The sequence below is a fragment of the Mus pahari genome, chromosome 13 (genome assembly GCF_900095145.1).
Source record: "Mus pahari chromosome 13, PAHARI_EIJ_v1.1, whole genome shotgun sequence".
Classification (NCBI taxonomy): domain Eukaryota; kingdom Metazoa; phylum Chordata; class Mammalia; order Rodentia; family Muridae; genus Mus; species Mus pahari.
In genome coordinates this window covers 46,270,778-46,276,894 of record NC_034602.1, presented here as the reverse complement: position 1 = coordinate 46,276,894, position 6,117 = coordinate 46,270,778, and the positions used below count along the sequence as shown (strand labels likewise).

Genomic DNA, 6,117 nt, shown 5'->3' with positions numbered 1-6,117 from the left:
AGTCTCTCTTACCAGAGATTGTCCCAACCCTTGGGAAAGCAGGGGATAATACAGAGGTCAGAGAAACAGCTGTTTGAGCTCTTGGCCACAGCAAGTGCCAGAGCATTAAGGAAACATAGTGAGCCACTCTGGAAAGTGTTCCCCAGTATGGATGGCTGCAAACACCACACCAGCATCTGTCAAGCTTCTGCTCATGATTATCATGAAGGACATAGCTTCACCTTCCCATCCACTTGTTGAAGCTTACTCCAGTGTCTCTGACTGGCTGAGTGGAACCTGGAACCTCACCGTGGAAAGAATCGTGGGGTGTTTCTGTTGCCAGTTATTTTTTAAAGCATAGAAGAGAATGAGCAGAACAGCATGGAGCTAACCACAGTCAGTCTAGCCAAAGGGACCAGGATAGATCATTCACCAGTTATAACCCTAACAGGCAGACTCAGGACTAGCAGATGGAATAGTACCTTTAAAAATTATGACACTATTATATCATTAACCTATAACCCTATAACCACACAAAATTTAGTGACTTAAAACAAAACCCAGCTATTTGCCTCACAGCTCTCTGTAGCTCTCCTCATGGGTACTGCATTCACCTTTTAGGAAGACCAGTGGCTCTGCCTCCCTGAGGTTCGGCGGCTGTTGGCTGGGGCAAAGGGGAAGCCAGAGACTTCCCTCATGCTCCAGCTAACTGCCCTGGCTTTCCCCCATGGAAGCTGGTAGAGTTCCCAGGGTATGAATTGCATAGTGCAGAATCTCCCAAGGCACAGACTTGTCACTGCTATCCTGTCATTCTACCCAAATCCTACTAGCCAACAAAAGCACAGGGCTGCCCAGAGTCAACAATGGAGAAACAGACTCCATTTACTGCTAAGAACTGCAAAGTCACGATCCAGAGGGGTTGAACACTCCCAGAGTGGCATGAGAACCACTTTTGCAAGTGTCTACAAACCTGTCTAATAATTTCCTGAAAAAGTAAGGAAAGGAAAGGTCAATGTATTTTCAAGCCCCTTGCCAGACTTCAGTGCACCACTATGCAATATTTATCACCAGGAGGAATGCGTAATGTGTAGCATCCCCTAAAGCTGCGGCAGCATTAACACCCTTTCGGCTTTGCTCATCTCTTCTCATGGGCTGGATGCTGCGAGAGTCATCTCCGTGAGACACCATTCTACGCACCGAGAATTTCCAGCGTGAGTCAAGAAAAACTGTCTGATGTCGTAATTCGAGGGATGAAATGCCACCAGTAGGGCCCTTTTTCTGGTAGAGGAGAATGTCTTGCTTTATAGCCGGGTTGAGAGGGGAAGTGAAGTACCATGTAGACCTTCAACCTTTGCTTCCCACCCGGAAAGTCTGCAGCAGGAGTTCCGACAGCCTCCCCGAAGTCATTAAGACTTCATAGCGTGCTGAATTGCTGGATAATAGCAGTTCTTTGCACTTATAGGATGTGTTTCCTCTGAGAGGTGCCAAGTAATTTACTATCACTTATTAATTAATCCTCAGTCCCCACGTGAGATGAGGATAGGTTATTATGCATCTTTGACAGATGTGTGAGGCAGGCAGAGGGATCTAAAGTGACATTATGTTTCCATCCAAGGTCATGCTCTTGTAACCCTGGACATCTTCCCGGCTCCATATACATCTTCCCTTCCAGACAAGCAATGGGACTCGTCATTGTGGGGTTCCCTTCTTCTCATAAAAGTTTGAGTTTTCTGTACTGAATATGAGGGCTTTTCTGTCCCACTTCATAGAGACTTGAGGTTCCTTATTTTATCCTTTGGCCTTTGGTTTTGGTGCCAATGTGATGTTCTAAAACCTAACTTTCAGGTATCTAAGGTTCTGTGGTTCCTTTTCTCTTGAGTGTGTGTGTGTGTGTGTGTGTGCGTGTGTGTGTATGTGTGTGCATGTGTGATGTGTAGATGTGAATGCTGACTGGTATGTGCCATGGCATGTATATAGAGGTCAGAGGACTTTGGGGAATCTATTCTTTCTACTGTAGGCTCAAGAAATCTGACTCAGGTTGTCAGGTTTATGTAGCCACCCCTTTACCTGCATTTATCTTGAGGATCTGAAAGAGGCTCGAACTGCGTTGATTTGGCTTTGTTCACTTATGGAAGATGGATGTATTCTTGGCCAAAATGTAATTCCAGAACTGCTCAGAATGTGATAGAGGGATGCATGTGTTGTCTTATATCTTCAAGCCAATATTAATTTGGAAAAGAAATGTAGATCTTCTTTCCTAACAGGAACACACACCAGGGCTTGACCTATTCGGAGTCCACATCACTCAGCTATGGGATGAATGCCTGGAAAAGCAACGGCCCCGAGGAGTCTCCTCTATGACTTAAGGACATCCTTTCTTGATTACTGCTTAAAGGTTTTCTTTCCTGAGATTTCATTGCTCTACAATACAAATCCAACTAATAGAGTAGACCTGGTTTTGCAAAGAGTTGGAAAAACCTGTCACGTAAGAAAAGCTACACAATTTATTTAAGGATGCCTTGAGTTAAACATCTCCATAACTAGAGAACAAAAGCCTAGGGCAGCCCTCTGAGCCATGTAAAACCAGCTGTAGCCATCTCTGGTAAAGGATACTTTAGACAACAACAACAACAAAAATACAGGAGATGGGGCTAGGGAGATGGCTCAGTGGGTACACTTGTTGTACAAACGTGAGACTGTAATTCTGAATTTCCAGTACACACACACACACACACACACACACACACACACACACCAAGCATGATTGTAACCCCAGTGCTGGGATACAGAGATAGATAGATCCAAAGAGAGCAGGCTATGAGCTTCTAGTTCAGTAACAGACTGACACAAGACAACGAGATAGAAAGTAATAGAGAAAGACAACTTGCATTCACTTGTGAGCACATGGGCATACACTCGCTAGCATTCACCACATACATACCACACACACACACACACACACACACACACACACACACTTGGGGACAGTAAGCAATTACTTCATTCCCAAGAAGAGAGCTTTGTAAAGTTTAGAACCCAAAGCAATTGCCTTTCGATGATACAAAATTGTCTAAGAAATTGCATGCCTCCTGTCCTCCGTGCATCCACTCCCGCATCCGATGCTGGCTGAGCCCTTGAGCTACCGGAGATCACGACCTGGGATGTGGACAGATACTTGCAAAGCCTGAAGCCCTGCAGTAAAATATTCATGAACTCGTTTCTTCAACTCTTTCCTATTCCCCTTTCTCCCTGTGGGCCTGTCTGCTGTAGAGGCTCTGCCAAAAGAGGTGCTCACATTCTTAATACTGTAGGAGGTGAAGCAGACCCTTGTCCCAGGGAGAAGTCACATAAAGCTTCCAGGGACACTCGAAGGAAGGAGGTCATAATGGACCAGAGGCCACCAACAAGGTTTGGAGACAGAAGGGAAACTATCTAACAACCTAGATCTCCCACCCCCAGCTAAAGAACTTCTGGCAACTGATACCTGTTGGGAGAAGGATAGTCAGTTCTCTGTAAGGGTGCACAGCCCCTGGTGGGTAGACTATCCTCCTAAAAAGGCTACACAAGTGACACATATGAGCAGCTCGAACTGTACTAATGGTCTGTCTGTTTGTTTATTTGGGACTCAAATTTGGGTTGGAAGGGAGTGTATCTAGTAGGAGTTGGGTAGTGTTTGGAGATCATCAAAATGTGCTGTATAAAACGCAAATAATTATTTTTTTTTAAGTGATAGAGGGGAAAAAGGATGAAGATCACTGTCTACCATAGGAACTGTTTTGAGCTAAGTCATATACACAGTGGAGCGGTAGGGACAAGGGACAAGCATGCCATTGCATGTCCATTGGGGAATGGCCTGCAGCTGGCAGCTCTTGGCTCACACAGATAGCTCCTATAGGATGACAGAAGCATCTTTTCATTCTTTCTCTCCCAGTGAGCTGCAACACTGCTTTTTTTGTTCCTAGGTCCTGAGATTAATCTTGCGTGTCTGTGGATGACAGGTGAATGTATGTCCTAACATGTGTTTTAACTAATTGCTCATTACTGACTGAAATTTGTCATCTTCAACCTGTCCTTCCTTCCCTCCCATCTGCCCACACCTGTTAAATCCTCTTGATTATCCTCCAAAGTCACATTTCACTGATCCAATCTCTGCGCTAGCACTGTGTGGCCCTGGGTAAAAACCTCAGGTCTCGCTGCTAGCCTCGGATGCTTGTTTTGCAATGCTAAGATAAGAAAGAGAGAGAGAGAGAGAGAGAGAGAGAGAGAGAGAGAGAGAGAGAGAGAGAGACCTATGCACAGTTTGGGCATAGGGTCAGCCATCAGCAAATGTTGATTATTTTTATTTCCCATTTATTCTTCGTCTGTAGTCCCATGGCAAATGACTCGCCCAAGTATATGTGCTATCGATGCAGGCTGCATTGTGAAGGTTAGAAACAATAAGCCTTTGAAATGAATGATGTATTCACATTGACCCTTGGGTAGGAAAGATAGAAACGGGAGGAATGGGCTTGGGGAGAGGTGGACAAGAATAATTGGTTTTCATAGGTACCTTTACCGGGAACTTAAACCTAGCCTTTTGCTTATGACCCAAATTTGTGATTTCAAACTACAAACCAAATTAACCATGTTTTGCAAGACAATCTTCTGTAAACTTGCAAATGTGAGAAAGTCACTCTACATTTAAAGACATACAGGAAAATAAAGGAGAGTGGGAGAAAACAAAAACAAAATTTTGTAACTCAAAAGGAAATAGGACTGGGATACAAAAGGAGCCACGGGAGGAAGACATGGGTCATTTGGCCAAGGGTTTGCTTGCTCCGGTTCCAGTGGACCAGGTGACCACCCATGCCAATTTATACACTGTTTAAACATACATTACAGGGAGTACAAAATTTCTAAGATAGCGGATGCGGAAGTGGAGATGGTGGAGCTGTACATGAAGCCCAGCAACAAGGAACGCAGCTGGAAAGACCCGCCACAATTCTCCTACGGGCTGCAGACTCAGACTGGTAGACCCAAACATACTCCCCTTACTAAGAGGGTTGTGGCCCCACAGGATGGATCCCCTAGAACCCCAGAAACTTCTGGAACACCTCCAGTGGATCATCCACCTCCTTCAAGTAAGGCTTCCAGGCTTCCGCCCAGAGGAAGCTGTCCTGCTACTTGGAGCCCCCAAGTTCCCTATCATTGATTCTGAAACTCTGATAGATGACGTGCTGAGACCTCTGGAACAGGCATTGGAGGACTGCCGTGGTCTCACAAAGAAGCAGGTATGTAATGATATCAGCCAACGCTTGGTGCTGCTTGACTGAGAGGTCAGTCAGTGGATGGTGGGAGAAAAAAAAAAAAATTAATTGCAGAAAAGAGGAGTCTATCTTCAGAGGAGACCAAAGAAGAGAGATCTACAGTGGAACCTGAGAACCAGACAATCCCAGGCTTCCAACAGTCATCATAATGCCCATGGCTCCCAGACTCACTTCACCTGGCTTCTTCTGTGGAAGGCTTCTTCCTTTTTACCACCAGGGAGACTATTGGTCTGGTTGGTCTTGACCAAAGATCCTATCTAGGCCACTGCAAGATCACTTGTTACTCATGTACATTTCCATAAGCATCTCAATGGTGGGAAGTGGGTAGGAAAGGTGAGCCATTCTGATGCCAGACTGGTTCTTTCTGGTGTCAGCTTCCCTGCTCTATGATTGCTAATGCTTGTCTCATTCATCAAGAAGGGCCTTGATAGGGATAACCAGATTGCTACTTGCTCTTCTCAAAATTAGACGGAAAAGTGTATTTATATTGTGGCACGGTGTCTTCGGATAATATCATTTCAGCCTGAGAACAGATTCAAACAACTGGAAACTTCCTGTCGAAGAAACCATCCCTTTGCTGTATCTCTGGTGAACTGCTATAGAGAATAGACCCAGTGAGTGGGTTTTCTGCTATTTAAACTTACGGAGAAAAAAAAAAATTTCTAAGATATCTGCGAAGTAGCAACCGGTAGTTAATGAGTTAACACACACAGTATTTGAAGACAACTCCATTTCCTTCTGACCTACTTTAAAGTGAAGCATAAGAAGAAAAGAGAAAAGTTCACTCTTTACCAATGTTCTTCTCTTCCAAGACTCCTCCAAATGCCAGTAT

The 6,117-nt window shown here is 44.7% G+C and overlaps 1 pseudogene; it reads left to right on the top strand.

Annotated features, from left to right (window-relative positions):
• Nucleotides 1-4,894: 4,894 nt before the first annotated feature.
• On the top strand, nucleotides 4,895-5,434 carry LOC110331011 (annotated as a pseudogene).
• The last annotated feature ends 683 nt before the right edge of the window (nucleotides 5,435-6,117 follow it).